This window comes from Sturnira hondurensis, unplaced genomic scaffold (genome assembly GCF_014824575.4).
Source record: "Sturnira hondurensis isolate 20B ecotype Veracruz unplaced genomic scaffold, ASM1482457v3 Scaffold0004136, whole genome shotgun sequence".
Classification (NCBI taxonomy): Eukaryota; Metazoa; Chordata; class Mammalia; order Chiroptera; family Phyllostomidae; genus Sturnira; species Sturnira hondurensis.
Genome location: NW_028076767.1, coordinates 11,783,771 through 11,801,288, shown reverse-complemented (window position 1 = coordinate 11,801,288; position 17,518 = coordinate 11,783,771). Strand labels below are relative to the sequence as shown.

General features: G+C 36.6%; 1 long non-coding RNA gene across 2 annotated transcripts in view; it reads right to left on the bottom strand.

Annotated features, from left to right (window-relative positions):
• Nucleotides 1–588: 588 nt before the first annotated feature.
• LOC118985874 (uncharacterized) overlaps nucleotides 589–17,518 on the bottom strand; it is a 44,860-nt gene continuing 27,930 nt past the window's right edge. Inside the window, exons 3-4 of one of the 2 annotated variants that reach the window (XR_005066215.1) lie at nucleotides 4,101–4,237; nucleotides 589–1,385 (exon numbers count right to left, since the gene is read on the bottom strand). This is a non-coding gene — a long non-coding RNA (uncharacterized LOC118985874). The remainder of the gene's footprint in view (nucleotides 1,386–4,100; nucleotides 4,238–17,518) is intronic. The other variant, XR_005066214.1, reaches the window with a different exon arrangement.

Genomic DNA, 17,518 nt, shown 5'->3' with positions numbered 1-17,518 from the left:
AAATTATTTTGTTCATTAGATCCCTCATACAAGTGATATCATATGATATTTGTCTTTCTCTGATAGCATTATTTCACTTAGCATAGCAATCTCCAGGTCCATCCATGCTCTTGTAAGATGTTAGGATTGTCTTCTTTTTTTTATGGTCGTGTAATAGTTCCTCATGTAAATGTATTACAGCATTTTTTATTGATTCATCTACTGATGGGCCCTTGGGTGGTTTCCAGATCTTGGTTATTGTATGTGACACTGCAGTGAACATATGGATGCAAATAATTTTCAAATTTAGTGTTCGGCTTTCTTTGTGTATATCAGGTCTGTCCAGAAAAAGTTCAACCATTCTTACTATAATGAAAATGGTTTGTGCAATATCAGTGTAACCTGGCAGCCAAGGAGAGTAGACTGGAATACTCATGCATTAACAATGACGACTTCACTGCTTTAATCAGTTAGGGTAGTAGATGTCATTGAGGGAGCCTGGGTCCTGTGTGGCCATCACATTCAAAATAACTGAGCAAATAGAGCAAGAAATCAGCATCAAATTTTGCAGTAAGCTGGAACATTCCCCCTCAGAAACCATTTGGATGATTCAGAAGGCCACAACTATGAGCAACTGGTAATTGGCAGCTTTATCATGACAACACACCCACTCGTGTATCACATCTTGTTCAGAATTTTTGGCAATATATCAAATTACCCAAGTGACTCAGTGCCCATACAGCCCAGATTTGGCACCCTGTAACTTCCGGCTTTTTCCAGAACTACAGTCACCTTTGAAACAGAGGTGATTTCAGACCATCGATAAGATTTAGGAAAATAGGACAGGAAGACGGATTATGGTGACTGGGAGAACTCTGAGGTCCCAAAGTACCTACTTCGAAGGCAACTGAGGTATCATTGTCCTAGGTACAGTGTTTCTTATATCTTGTATCCTCTTCAATAAATGACTCTGTTTTTCATATTACATGGATAGACACTTCCTATTACATGGCTGGATCCTTCCTGGACAGACGATTCCCAGAAGTGTAATTTCTAGGTCGTAAAGCAATTCCATATTTAATTTTATGAGGAAGCTTCATACTGCTCTCCACAGTGGCTGCACCAATTTGTATTCACATCAATAGTGCACAAGAGTTCTCCTTTCTCCACATCCTCACCAGTGCTTGTGACTTGTTGTATAATTGTTGTTGTTGAATGAAATACTTTTCCCCCTAATTGTCTATAATTTTCAAAATTGGCATTATTTTAAAATAAGTAAAATTTTATTTTCAAAATATGGAAAATGCCCAAACAGGATGTCCACAGTGTTCAACCCTCTTTGTCTTCAAATCTGTGCTTCTTTCCCTCTCCTTCTTCTCCAGTATATCCGTACCAAGATGAGCATCCTTAAAATGAATAAATAATTTTGTTACTTTTATGTCTTTAATTATCTTGAAATTTTTCCTTATGTATACATTTCCAGTTGTTTTTCATGCAAGAGTAACTGTATGAATTTTATTCTTAAATAACTTGCACATTTATGTATAAACAACTAACCTTCTACAAAGTGAGATATCTTGAAGATAGTTTAAATTATAACCTACCCTTAACTCAGAGAGAAAGAGAGAATAAATACAAAAAAATATCAATGGCTAAGAAGTGAAAATCAGAAAAAGGAATTGAGAAAAGCAAATGCATCTAAAAACAATTTCTACACAAAGACACATTATATTCATTGCTTTCTCTGTATTGGCTTTGTAGAATGCCCGTTCCCGAAAAAGACTGTCACTTCAATGCATTAATCTATTAAATTGCGCACTTTCTTTATGGGGACATCTATTTCTGCCTCTCTATGAGTAGGTTCTGAAAGCATCAGTCACGGTGATCTCCCTTTTCTGAATGCTTATAGCACTTGAAACTGAACCAATCAATCTACCCCCTGATTCCATGTTACTTTGTATTGTGGTTTAGTTTTTTGTATTGATTTTAACTTGTTTCTTGAATGTCTATTGTTAAATTGTAAGTGTTCAATTGTCAGATACACAACAGGTGCTTTAAAAGTTCCCAGTGACTCCAGAAGAACAAAACAAGCTGAAAAATTAAAGAATGTTTTAAATCAACTGAGATTTTGGTAAACAGAATCACAATCAATTTACTGTGCTGTAATAACATGTTGGAGTCCAAATCAAACCCTGAGAATCAAACACACGTGAAGCCCTAGGAAAGCAAAATACTTTGTTTTTTCCTATGTCTGACTGTTTCTCTACTACTTATTCCTTCAGCTCTTCAGAATCCCACTGGAGGCTGACTTTTCCTGAAATGTCTCACTACTAAACTGTCATACCCCTTCCTTGATTCCCTCACTAGAGACAACTTATTTTTATTTAAAGAATGAAATGAATGAATGAAATGGTTAAATGAATTCAGATAATGTGAGTAGTTGTTCGGTTGTACTCATTCCAGCTGTGTCTGCTCTCATGTAATACTTGGTGTCGTGTCTCAGCATGACCCCTTCGAGTGCATGCATTTTCTCGGGCCACTGTTCTCTGTCTTCACCCAGAGTTTTGCTGCTTTCTGTTCTTAATGCCTGGAATATGCTTCTCCTTCACAAATATTTTGATCAACTGAATACCTTTCTTTTGGTCTGTTTATACATAAATGAATGGATGTTTAGCTGGTGAAGTTTAAGGTCCCTTTTAATTCTAACATTCTACTATAGAATAGCCACATTGAGGTGACTACTTGCTGCATTCCAGAAACTCTGCAAAGTATTTATTATACAAGGCAAGTGTTAATACATTTGTTGCACGAAGAACGTGAAATTCAGAAAGTAAATGGTGTAATTTCAAATACTCAGTGGATTGAGTGCTATCCTTTCACTAGATTACATTGAATCTTTTTATGTTCTATTCCATTCAAATGTTTCATGTATTCAAGCCCTGGCTGGTGTAGCGCAGTGGATTGAGTGCGGGCCTGTGAACCAAATGATCACACGGTTCAATTCCCCGTCAGGGCACATGCCTGGGTTGCAGGCCAGTTCCCAGCAGGGGCCAGTTCCCAGCAGGGGATGCACCAGAAGCAACCATACATTGATATTTCTCTTCTTCCCTTCCCTACTAAAGATAAATAAATAAAATTAAAAAAATGTTTCATGTATTCAAATACATACTATATTTCCTCAGTTTGACTGCAGGTATCTGTGTGTGGATAGCAAAATAATTTAAACCAGGTTGAAATATAGGTAGTTTTGCCTTCTAGAAGGTGGCATTGATATTTAAGTGGACCACTAAATCTTCATAGTGACTTTTCTACTGAGCCTAGAGAGGAAGAAAGATTAACTGAAATTTTGAAGCCCTTGTCAATCACTGATAATTCCTTCTTTTATAAGATGAAAGTCTGAATTATTATCTTATTTTATGTGTGTGGTTGTTTTGTAAGGCAGTGCAATTAAATTAGGGTTTCACAATTCAAAGATTGAACCCGGAATCTGAAATAGAAATGGTATGAATTTACTCTGCATAATAATAAAAATAATAATATAAAAATTGAATTTCCAGGGAACCTGAGGTTAGAAAGGAGAATGAACAAAATCTTAAGCAAGTAAAGACAGAAAATAACATGGTTATAAGTTGAAACTTGTGATCAGACCACATGGAAAAGTAAAAAGAGAATTTCAAGCCCTGGCTGGTGTAGCTCAGTAGATTGAGCGCGGGCCTGAAAACCAAAGGATCACGGTTGGATTCCCAGTCACGGCACATGCCTGGGTTGCAGGCCAGTTCCCAGCAGGGGACGCATGAGAAGCAACCATACGTTGCCATTTCTCTCCCCCTCTCTTTCCCTTCCCCTCTAAAGATAAATAAAATCTTAAAAAAAGAAAGGAATTTCAAGAACAGGAATACATACTATTCATAATGTAGTATATGTGGCGTGGCGGTTTAGGTCATTAAAAACCCCAGATGGCACGTGAAGCATGTCACATACTTACGTGTCTGGGTTACGATAAAAGCAGGAGAAACAAAAAGTGCAATGAGAAGATATTTTAAACAGGGACAGAGATTATAAAATCCTACATTTTTTTCATAAGTTGTAAGGATAACTGAATTAGAACTGTCTGAGCAAACCTCTCTCGGAAGATGGTGAGGGATAGAAGTGAGATGGGAAGGCAGCTTGGTAAACCCCTCGGGGGGTCTAAGTTCTACATCCTGCATATTTGGCAGAACCTTGCCGTTATTTCATCCCTGCCTTTTGTTTTACTTGGCTCCAACAAAGTTAAATAGATAAATTACACAAACTCTTCTAAGTGAGTAGAAAACTATACAAAACGCTTTCATATTTTAGTGCATTTCACATTCATCTTGGAAGCTAGTCAGAAAATTATATTCAAAGGCACCTGATTAAATTCTGATTAACTGGATATGGCCTGAAGTTATGTTTAAAAATCTGTGCTACAACAATTAAAAGTCAAGTAATGAGAAACATTAACAAATAATACTTTCTTGCAACAATTAGAAATTAAGGTCCAACTTGGCTCGTATAGACATGGTTATTTTTCATAATTATTTTTAAATTATTAATATTTATTGAGTGTATTAAATCTTTCTCCATTATGTAGTTGTGTTATTAACAAATAAGCATGTTGACTCATGCTTTTGTATTTTGAGAGCTATGGAGAGGTAAAGTAATTTTAATTATGTGACTTCTTTTAAAGATTTTATTTATTTATTTATTTATTTATTTATTTATTTATTTTTAGAGAGTGGGGAAAGAAAGAGAGAAAGAGAGGGTAACATCAATGTGTAGTTGCTTCTCTCACAACCCCTGGAGGGTGGTGCTTGGCCAGCAACCCAGGCATGTGTCCTTGATACAGGGTGCAGCCAGGAGGGGGCCCAGAAAAGATTTGGAATGGTGTCCAGAACTCAAGTGTATAGGAATATTGGAAAGAAATATTATTAAGATGTCCTCAACACCCTCCCCCCTCCCAGGTGTCAGTTGGGGGAAGGGACAAATGGAGCAGAGCTGTTTTGCATAGCAACAGTTTTGCAGCTAACCTCTGCAATGGTCATTTAACATATCTATAACCTTTAACTGGTTTCATAGATATGTTAAATAGCTGTGGCCAAGTTTTGGAGAAGTGAGTGGCTGCTACCCAGGCAGGAACTGGGGCTGCTTCTCGGAGAGAGTGCCTGTGGGAGAGGCATGTGGCTTTAGCAGAGTGAGGACCCCCTCTTGGCCAGGTGAGGGGGAGAGCCACACTGTGTTGGAAAGATGTAGACTCCTGTAGCCATTAGGAGGGAGAGCCACGTGCTTTCAGCAGAGTGCAGACCCCTTCTTGGCCAGGTGAAAGGGGAAAGCCACGCAGCTTTGCCAGAATGGAGATCCCTGCGGCCAGGTGAAGAAGAAAGACGCGCCTTTGGTGGAGTGTGGCTTTGGTAAAAGAGGCTCACGCGGCTTTGGGGTGCTCCCTTTGGCTGAGTGGCCTGGAAACCAGGAGAGACTTTGACTGGAACTTGGTACAAAGAACTGTTGCCAGTGAAAGGTGCCACATGACTTTGGATTAATTGGAGATCCTGCCTGGACAGGCAGGCGACACAGCTCACAGTGCCAGCAACCTGAAAAAAAATGGACGGGTGCTCTTTTCCTGATTTACGGTACCCAGAGTTGGGACAGTGGGAAAAGGGAGCGCTGTGTGTGTGTGTGTGTGTAGGTGTATACCCTTAAAGACTTCAATATTTTAAGGAAGGCATTAGGCNATTATGTAGTTGTGTTATTAACAAATAAGCATGTTGACTCATGCTTTTGTATTTTGAGAGCTATGGAGAGGTAAAGTAATTTTAATTATGTGACTTCTTTTAAAGATTTTATTTATTTATTTATTTATTTATTTATTTATTTATTTATTTTTAGGGAGTGGGGAAAGAAAGAGAGAAAGAGAGGGAAACATCAATGTGTAGTTGCTTCTCTCACAACCCCTGGAGGGTGGTGCTTGGCCAGCAACCCAGGCATGTGTCCTTGATACAGGGTGCAGCCAAGGGGGGGCCCAGAAAAGATTTGGAATGGTGTCCAGAACTCAAGTGTATAGGAATATTGGAAAGAAATATTATTAAGATGTCCTCAACACCCTCCCCCCTCCCAGGTGTCAGTTGGGGGAAGGGACAAATGGAGCAGGGCCATCGAGAGCTGTTTTGCATAGCAACAGTTTTGCAGCTAACCTCTGGAATGGTTATTTAACATATCTATAACCTTTAACTCGTTTCATAGATATGTTAAATAGCTGTGGCCAGTTTTGGGCGAGGGAGAAGTGAGTGGCTGCTACCCAGGCAGGAACTGGGGCTGCTTCTCTGAGATAGTGCCTGTGGGAGAGGCATGTGGCTTTAGCAGAGTGAGGACCCCCTCTTGGCCAGGTGAGGGGGAGAGCCACACTGTGTTGGAAAGATGTAGACTCCTGTAGCCATTAGGAGGGAGAGCCATGCACTTTCATCAGAGTGCAGACCCCTTCTTGGCCAGGTGAAAGGGAAAACCACGCAGCTTTGCCAGAATGGAGATCCCTGCGGCCAGGTGAAGAAGAAAGACGCGCCTTTGGTGGAGTGCGGCTTTGGTAAAAGAGGCCCAGGCGGCTTTGGGGTGCTCCCTTTGGCTGAGTGGCCTGGAAACCAGGAGAGACTTTGACTGGAACTTGGTACAAAGAACTCTTCCCAGTGGAAGGTGCTGCATGACTTTGGATTAATTGGAGATCTTGCCTGGACAGGCAGACGACGCAGCTCACGTGCCAGCGACCTGAAAACGGACGTGTGCTCTTTTCCTGATTTACGGTACCCAGAGTTGGGACAGTGGGAGAAGGGAGTGCTGTGTGTGTGTGTAGGTATATACCCTTAAAGACTTCAATATTTTAAGGAAGGCATTAGGCCTGAATAGCATTAAATAAACATTTTGTTTCCTTTTCACAAATCTCTGGCATTGAGAGATGTCTTTCCAATTGGCAGCGGACAGAAGAGCCCAATAGATATTAGTATACCGTCCTTGGGAGGGGCCTCTGTTTTCTGAAGAAGTTTTTGGCATCCCTGGGTGGGCCAAATATTGCCCCCCCCCCCTTGTTCGGTAACATCCTCACTGGGAATCCGACCTGTGACCCTTCACTTCCCAGACCCCTGCTTAATCCACTGACGTATACCAGCCAGGGCTATGTGACTTATTTTTTATGTAATTCAGATTAACAGTTTGCTGGGAATTTACTGTGATCTACATAGACTGAGTATAAAAATGTTTCTGAATATAGTATTTATTATTATCACTAGTATATTAAGACATTTATCACTTATTTAGCACATATTATGTAAACACTGTATGAGCAACTTCATACACAATTTTTAATATTTTCCACACATCTTTTCCAAGAGTCAGAATTCTAACCCATACCTGCTCCAGATTTATGCTTATGCTTTTTACAGTTTTTAAATTCATTTTCAGATCTGTATCAACCATTTATCTTATATGTCCTTCTTTATTTATTGATTTCTGTCATTTAATTATGTTATATAAAATAATTTAATTAGTATAAAAAGATGATAAAATATCAATAAATAAATCATTAATATTTGCTTCTAAACACGTGAGGTCAATTGTTCAAATATTTAAAGCTAATTCTGTGAAAATTGTATTATTTGGTATTACAAATAACTACTTAGAATCACTTGGTAAAAAAGCTTTAATTTCCTTTTAATTTAATTTATTTATATTAACCAATTATAATGCAACAGGGTACTAAACTAGAGGTCCCCAAGATGAAGAAAGTCTGAGGGAAAAGAGAAGGACCATTGAGAGTTACTCTGCATACCTAAAGGACTTGGCCAGTGTTTTACTAATGTTGAATAGCTGTGCCTGCTCAGAGCCAGGGAGAGGGGCAGGGGCTTGCTTTACCTGGCCTTGGCAAGAGCAGGAAGGAAGTTTCATTTGTAGGTCATAGGAGGAAGCCTGCCTGGATTAACAATGGCACTCAGAAAAGCAATAGAGACCAGTGTGCTTCCAGGTGTAACCCAGTGTGGGAGGAGTCAGAAACGAGTTATGGAGGAAGATCTGCACTGGGATTTAATTCCAGGCAAGGGGCAACCAGTCTCTCTCTCTCCCCTCCCCCCTCTCCCCCCTCCCCCCCTCTCTCTTGCCCCCCATCCTTGTGGGAGCTCTGGACCTTGAGAGTAGCAGAGCCATGAGAGGCTCCCTCTTTCTCTCATGCTCTTGACCACACAGTTTAAGAAGGAGAACAAAGTCAGGATGTAGCAGCAGTTTGAGGCCTTGGCCACATGGTTTGAAAGGCTGCAGAAGGCTTCCCTGGCCCATCGTGAGGATACAGTTTTACATTAAGAGCAGGAGCATAGGTAGGTGAGTGTGGTCAACTGGAGGAAGCCAGGATACAGGGGGGAATCTGCCTGGCTGTACTACAGACTTCTATTTCTTTTCCTCAGATACAGCACCTCTGACTGGCTTGGCTTAGCAAGGGGAGGTAGGACTGTGTCTTTGTGAGTGTGTCTTTGTTTCTAAAGGGAGTGAGATTTAGTGGCAGAAATCCACCATTATTCTAAACCCGTATAACTTTTGGATAGATAGTTCCTTTCCTTTTTATGAGACTCTGGCATTGAGAGTCACAGTTCTTATTGGCAGCAGGCAATAGAATCCAGAGGAATAGAACCAAATGGTTCTGTTACAATGATAAATCTAAATCCCAAATATTTTTAATAAGTAAGAGCTTAATGATATTCCATATTGTTGCCAGAAAGCTTTCCTATTAAAAGTGACAACCACGAAGATACCAACTAATATCTAAATCAATCAACATCATTTGCTTCCGAATAACAAAAAGAAATGTAATACTTTTAAATATATCTTAGAACACTTATGCACATCTCAGTTTGTTCTATTTATGTGTAGCACCTGGCTGGTCTTCTCTGTTGCACAGTTATAGGCTGTGGCATGTGTGGTGCCTTCTAGCATTGAAAATATATTGCAGTAAAAAGACTTCTAAGTCAGTCAGATGCCATAGTTCGTTATTTGTGGGCAATCACCAGAAGAGGTTCCAGATATTGGAGTGTTTGGGTCTTTGACTGTTGATATATACAGCGCGTATTTCTTTGTAGCATACCCTGCTGTTAAATATAAAAACAGTTTTACTGTAGAGAAGCCTGGAGATATTAAAAGAGCTTAATATCTATGGAATAGTCAGAAATATTGAGTTAATATTTTCAACTTTCTATTATTTTGAAACCTTATTCTAAAAACAAAAATTGAAAGTAATAAGAGAATATGTACCATAAATTTGTGGTAATCTCAGGTTATTAAATTTAGCATAATGGTTTTGTAAGAAGCAACATATTAAATTTGTTCATTAAAAAATTAGGAAAAATAAAAAACTGTGAGAAAGAAGATAAATATATAATACAAACTGGGTCTGCTGAGGGACTCAGATTTGTAACGCAACAACTGTTTCATAAAATGGTTTGATAAGTAATAGGTTTATTCGTTCGAATAATTTCCTGCTAGATCTAGGAGTCACATGTATTCTCTGAAGGATCCTAAGTACACGGAACTATGTAATGGCGTTGAAAATACAGCATTTTACTTAAAATTTAATTGAAGACAATGCTAGCTTTAAATAAAATTTGAATATTCTTCCAAAATTTTAGTGCTTTTGCAATAGCTTACCCATATATATGTATATAAAATAAAACCCAGAGTTTGTATCTAAGAATATAGGATAAGTTGATGTCTATAATGTAAATTAGTAATCCCCAATAAACTCAGGGAATTAAGATCCCTAAGTTTAAAAGGAAAAAGTTTGTCCATAAGTCTTAGAACTTCTACATAAAATTAATATTCTCCTTTCTGTGAGTGACATGCCTATAACTCTTACTACCAAAAGACTAGTATTTAATGTCACTCAGAATTGAGAGCTGATAGAAAGCACTTCTGAGTGACATAAAATCATGACAATACTTCCCACACTGCTTGTTATAACCAAGTTAAAAAGACTCTTTTATGAGGCCATCTGGAAATAGTGAAAGATTGAAAAAATAATATCTGGATTAAGTTCTGATGTTGAATTCATATATGCCTGAAGTAAAATAGGTCTTATACCATTGGAATCAATTTTTAAAAAATTTATATGGCACACACATGTTACACATTTACATAAGTAATCCCGATTTGAATGTTCTGGTAAGAGTTGAAAATTTACATAGGGTTTTACTGACTATATCACTTTCCCCAACATTGAGTACCCTCTTAATATACATTTAAAATGGAAAACTCAGTTTAGTTTTATAGCATGACTAAAATCAAATATAGAAATGCTCAGAATTTTTTTGTAAAAGGCAGAATTAAATCCCATTACACTCCCTTGGAGTTAGGCTCCTTTCATTTTTCCGATCCCAGTTCTCACACGATGCCTAATACCAATGACATGTATGTGGTCTGGCACAAATAGTGTCCCTTTTCATCACAAAATCTTTTTTTTTTTAAATTTTATTTACTTAGCTTTAGAAAGGAAGGGAAGGAGAGAAGGAGAGAAATATCAATGTATGGTTGCTTCTCATGCGACCCCTACTGGGACTGGCCCCTGTGGGGAACTGGCCTGCAACCCAGGCATGTGCCTGACTGGGAATTGAACTGCGATCTTTTGGTTCACAGGCCCGTGCTCAATCCACTGAGCTACACCAGCCAGGGCACAAAATCTTTTATTAAACAATGATAAGCATATAATTCTGTAACATAACCCTATCACACTCAAGCACACCACGTGATATTTTAGGTGAAATGTTCCAATGAAAACTATAAATTATTACAACTATTTATTACCCAGCAGCCATACTCAAGCAGGTGTTACTTATATTGAACCCTATATTCAAAGATGAATAAGAAAGCGTTCTAGAAATGAAAAAGGTCATAGTATACCAGGAGCAACATGTAAATAAAATAATTTTAATAAGTATTATAAGAGTTGGATAAAGATCTAAATAGAGTATAGTGGTGAAATAAAAGATGCAGCCATATAAGAAGTCAGTCTGAAAAAAATCTAGCCATTGTTAATAAAATGAGGAAGATTTGCATGACATGGATGTAACCTGGCAGCCAAGGAGAGTGAACTGGGACACACATGTGTGAACAGTGATGACTTCACTGTACTAGTCAGTGGGATGGTAGATGCTGTTGAGTGAGCATTTGTACAGTGTCACCATCACATTCAAAATGACTGAACAAGTAGAGGTATGAACCTGCATCAAATTTTGTGTTAAGCTTGAAAATTCCTCCATGGAAACTAATCGGATGATTCTGAGGCTTTCAGGGATGATGCAGTGAGTTCAGTGCAAAATAAAAATAAAAATAAAAATAAAAGTGTGGCACAAACGCTTCAAAGGTGGTCAAGAATCTATTGAAAATGATCCATGTTCTTGAAAGCCTACAGCAAACAGAACATGTAAGAATGCTCAACATGACTCAGCCCCCCTACAGCCAGATTTGGTGCCCTGTAACTTCCAGCTTTTCCCAAAACTACAATCACCTTTGAAAGGGAAGAAATTTCAGACCCTCAAGATTCAGGGAAATATGACAGAGCAGCTGATGGCAATTCCAACAAGAGATTTTACAGAATGTTTTGAACAGTGGAAGAGACACTGGGAAAACTACGTGAGGTCCCAAGGTACCTACTTTGAAGGGGACTGAGGTATCATTGTCCTTTGTACAATGTTTCTTATATTTAATACCTTCTTCAGTAAATGTCCGTTTTTCATATTGCATGGCTGGATACACTCTAGACAGACCTCATATTTCCTATTTTTAAAACACTAGTGATCTCAGAACATAGGAGAGAGTGGTGGTTTTGTCTCCTGATTCCATGGAGCTATTTTTGTGTACATGTCAAGAGGTGGTTAATTGATTTTATGACAAATATAACACATTTAGATTACACATTTGGATTTAGTGATAATAGAGAGAGAAGAGTGGTTGCTCTATTTTAGAATAGGAAAAAACAAAAAAATTACTGGAATCACTAACTTTCAAATCATACAACATTGTCTTAAATTTCAGGATTATTCTAGCAGCTAAAGCTCATGGTGTTGATAGTGAGGGGGTGTCTTTTGGTAGTCTTTTTTAAGCTACAGTGCCACTTAGAAATTTTTGTTCTCTTTTGATATTTAGGAGGAAAAATTTGTAAAGGTGTTCCCTGGGGAAAGATAAAACCTAGAAGACCAGTTGCTATCTCTTCCAGACGTCTTCTGTGATCCAGAGCCTCCAGTGGCCTCCACGTGCAGTGATACACACGCCAATTATAGTAAACCCACATCTTTTCAACATTTTAGAGTAACAGAAGGATAATCAGCTAAAATGAAGAAGGTCATTTTTAAATTACTGACTTAATTCATATATTCAATTCAATTCAATTCAGTTCAATTCTCTATTTCTCCAGGGAGGTATCTATGAAAACAAAGCAAATAAAATCAATCTGCCTTTGAAAAGGAATAAATATGTGTAGATAGAAAGGTAGATGGAGATGAAGAAGGGAATAAGAACTTTAGAGACGTTAAGAGTTTGAGAGGCCTGACACTCTCAACTGGTTACTACAGCAACAGCTTTATGATTTTCTAAGTTCGTGGTATTTGTGAGTGTACAGTTTGCTTTCTGGCTGCAAACAAAAAGAAAAAAGAAAAAAATATTTTTAATTATTTTAAGAAGCTATTCTTTGCACAAGCACATTTAATAAATATTTATGTGTAAATATTACACACAATATGTGTTTATTTATGGACCACATTTTACTTTAGAAATTGATTCTTCAAGAAGCAAAGGCCTTTTCAATATGGTTTCTCTGAATAATGAATTAACCTATTCACTTAAAAAATCATCTATATATCTTTAAAAATACTTTAATAACCTTGAGAAAAATTCTAGACATAGTAATATATACACACTTCAATGTATATCTGCTGTATTATAATCACCTCAATCATCAATGCTAATTCTCATGATAGGCAATTATATCAAAAGATAAACAAAACAATTGTCCTCAACCATGATGGATTTATAACCTGAGGAATAAAGAATCACATATATATGTTATTTAAATTCACTTACTGTAGAAATGCATCAAGAACATCGCTTAGTTCATGAAGATACTATCTCCAGCAATACGTAAACTCGTAGAGTTTGTATTGTAAATGTGGTATGTGACGGTTTAACTGTTCTTATTTGGAAATGTTACAAGTGAACATCATAACTGGTGATAATTTGTCTAATTATATTTTACATTGTATTATGCTGGCTCTACTTGTGCTAAGCAAGTTTAAGCTGTTATTTGTCCTTCTTAGAAGAATAATTTAAAATAATAATACAGTAAAATAGAAAATGTGACAGAAAAATAGATAATGAGGTTAATTTTTCAAGGTTTATGCTTGAAGTCATGGACTAGGACTTCAGCAGCTCCTTACACTAGATATGGAAAGTTTCAAAAAATTGTTATCTGACATAAGGATGAGAACAGTCACATTACTTACAAAACTCATGTTGTGAGCCTATCACAGAGCTAGCGTTCTGAACTGACAAGGTTGTCCTAGGAGAAAAGGGCCCTTGCTCTCCTTTTATCCCTGGCAGAGAAGCAGGAGAAAAGATAAGATGCTATAGATGGATGCAAAAAGAAAATACATTTCCAAATTTTTTAATTTTAGTTTTCAATTACAGTTTCATTCAATATGATTTTGTATTAGTTTTATGTGTATAGCATAGTGGCTAGATAATCATTACCTTACAGAGTATCCCCTGGTATTTTTAGTATCCAACTGGTATCATACATATTATAACAATATTATTGACCTGTTTTCTATCCCATAATTTACATCCTCATGCCTATTCTGAAATTACCAATCTGTAATTGTAAGTTGACATAATGGTTTATAATATCCCAGAGCCCAGACACAAAGATAGTCAATAACCACCATCAGTTATTTTCTATGAACTGTAATTATGTGTGTGGGCACCTGAGCTCACAAGATTAGCTCAGGAGAACAGAGAAACAATTTGGGTTACCCCATCATGAGACCACAGTGGCTGATACCATGACTATTACGTCAGGACTACTAAGAAAAATCACTGTCTGTTCCCAACGTGTGACAGAGGGTAGAAAAATAAAGAAATCTTTAGGTGTCTCAGTGAGCTTGAATCAACATATATCTAACCCAAGGAAGGGCAGGAGAGCTGAGACAGATTTCAGGGTTTTTCCAAAAGCGTGATGAAGCAGAAGTCACCTATGTCTGGAATAAGAGAATAATTCCTGAGAGAACCCTCACTGCCCAGGTTCATACACAAGTATTGAAGTCTGCTAAAATGTGAGGGTGGGGTGGAAAAATGGAAAGGAAACTTCCACGAACTAAAAACAGAGAGACACAGATATATAGGATCTATAAACCTGTAATAACTACAAAGACCCATTGAAAGCAGAGAAGGAAAATAAAGCAAATCTCACACTGAGGTCCCGAACTGTGTTAAAGGATAGTTTCTAATTCTACACTTACAGCATCTGAAACTTGTGATGAACTGAATCTAAGTAGGATGCTGATAAAACACCTATAGGTTATGTTAACAGAAGTGATAGAGGAAGGGACACACCCTATCCTGGCCATAAACATTATTTATTTTTCCCTAATGTTCCTTCACACACAATATCTAAGGTTTAATCATAAGTTCCAGTATACATGTAGAAATACAGAAATAGGGGCCAACTGCAAAATACAGTAAGTAGTAGATAGAACATTATGTGGCATGAACTTTGGAATTACTGGCAGAGTCTTTGAGGCAAGGACTATTAAAATGTGAAAGGTTCTAAAAAGAATACAGTAAAAGATGTACACTATGAACGAATGAGAAATTATGTTAGAAAGTGGGAAATTATTCAAAGAGATAATGCTAAAATAAAAAATTGAAATGGATATTTTTCTGATGAGTTCATCAATAACTAGACCAACCAGAGGAAAGAATTAGTGAATTTTAAGACAGATAAATAACAGTTATTAAGACAATAAAGAATGAAATGAAAGAAACAAATGTTTCTCTCCCTCTCTCTCTTCCACCCTCTTCCTCTCTCCAAAATCAATAAGCATGTCCTCAGGGGAGGCTAAAAAATATCCTTCCCTCCCACAAAGTCAGAATCAATTTTTCACATCTCTTACATTTTCTTCTAAAACCTTTAAAGTTTTATTTTTAAAATTTATGTTCTTAAACCATCTGGAATGTATATGTCAATATAGGTCATAGTAGGGGATAAATAAATATTGTCTGGCATCATGTGGTGAGTAATTTTACCTCCTTGCCAATTTGCTTTAGACAAATAGTTCTATATAATGATATCCTAGTTTTCTGTTTTCTATTACATCTAATTAATGAATTTGTCTATCTCAATACCACACTTTTAGTTATTATAGCTTCACAGAAAGTTTTCAAATCTCCCTCTTTCTAAAGTATTTTGAATTATTTGGAAGGTGCTCATCTATATGAGTTTGAAAGCCAGTTTTCCAAGGTTTCATAAAAATCCCTTTGTATCTTTATTAAAATATAATCAATATCATGTGATAAGTTTGCACAGTGAGATGATTACTAGACTTAGCATGGACAATCACATAGTAAGGTACATAAATATTGACAGATTATTTTGTACACATAAAACTATATAATATACAAATACCCATAAAATATAAAAATACCCATATAAAAATAATCAAATTGAAGATTTTGCTCAATCTTAAGAGAATTGAACTATATAAAATAATAAATTTTCTTTCCCAGATATACAGACTGTTTCTAATTTTTAAGACTGTATAAAGGTCTTTAACATTTAATAATTTTTTACTAGTTATATCTACTTTACATTTATTTATGTCTATTATTATGTACAGCTCTTTTATATGGTGCATTTAGAATTGTTTTGCCATATTTTGTTGTTACAGTATTAAAATGCAAGTAATTTGCATATAATACTTAGTCACATTGAGAAACCAAAATTATTAAAATAAGAGCATATATATATATTTTAACATTTAGAATTATACTTTATTTTCCCTCTATGATTCTTTGCTTTTGATTTATTTTTCCCATTATATTCTTGCAGCTAAGACTTATTACACAGCATAGAATAGAACTTGTGATAACCTTACTTGCGTCAAATTCCTTGTTTTGAAATGAATTATTTCCATAGAATTTCAATTAAGAAAGATGTTTCCTATTAGTTTTAGTAGATGCTATTCATCACATTTGCTTAAGGTTTACTTTATTACCATGAAATATGTTGAATTTTATCAAATCATTTCTCTGTATTTATAAAGCAGTCATGTATTTTTTCTCCTATAAATTTCTAATGTTATAGCACTTGTATTTATTTTATAATCTCAATTTTGTCATTATATATTTAATATTGTTAAATATTTCAAGTTTGTTTTTAATATTGCTGGATTCTGAACAATATTTTTTTAAAAATCATAAAGTAGGAATTTATTATCAGGACTGAGGCAGAGTTGCAGCCTTCCTTAACAATGCTGGACACAAATTTATACAAAGTCTGATCCATTTATTCTATGAGGTTAAAATCACTTCACTGTGAGTTTGATCGTATTCATTTTTTCAGTTGCCTGGAAGAGTTCTCATAACAATAGAATAGTTCATTCCTCGAGATTTTGTCAGAATATGCTTATCTAGCACTTCATTTATTAGAATCTCTTAATTATTTTTCAATTTCTTTGTTTTTCTTCTTGAGTCAATTTTACGTTTTATTGTTCTAGGCATTTAGACACTTCCTCTATGCATTCATGTATACTAGCTCCTAAAGTTCTCTATTATAACTTCTGTTTCTGAAATGTTTTCATTTATATTTGCTTTGTCTTTTATTACTTGTCTTAATTAATTTTGTTAGACATTTATTATTTTATTAATGTTTTTAAGGTAAGCAGTGATTAGCTCAGTTATCCTCTCTTTATAACTTCCCTCTTCTATTGATTTTTGTATTTGTATCAGTTATTTATCTATTGCCTCTGAGCTCAAAAGCCACTATTTTTTGCTCTGCTTGAAATTCTGGACTCTCTTTCCAGCTTGCTCCGGATTAAGTCCTGTAAGCTGAGGGCACAATTGGAAGGGGACTCTTGGAGATTCTATGCTTTTCTTTATTTTGGCTCCTGCAGTTGCTTGGTTGGTGTACAGTGCATCTGTGAGTCTTACATCCGTGCTCACCAGCACTCATCTGAGGGGTTTCAATAGAAAGTTCCACATGTGCTCCATCTGGCTTTTCAGCAGTGAGTTAAGCAGCACTCACTCCCTCTACGCTAAGCCACTTCACCTCACCCTTTACACAAGTGAGTTCTCAACAGTTCAAAAGCACCCCTTCACCTCCAGCTTCCTGGAAAGTTTCACTGAAACCCTGTGGTTAGCATCAGTCAATAGCACCCTGGGGGCCAGTTCTGGCCAGGGAAACTCACAAATTTCCCTGCCATCCAGAGATGGCTCCAACCACACACTGTCA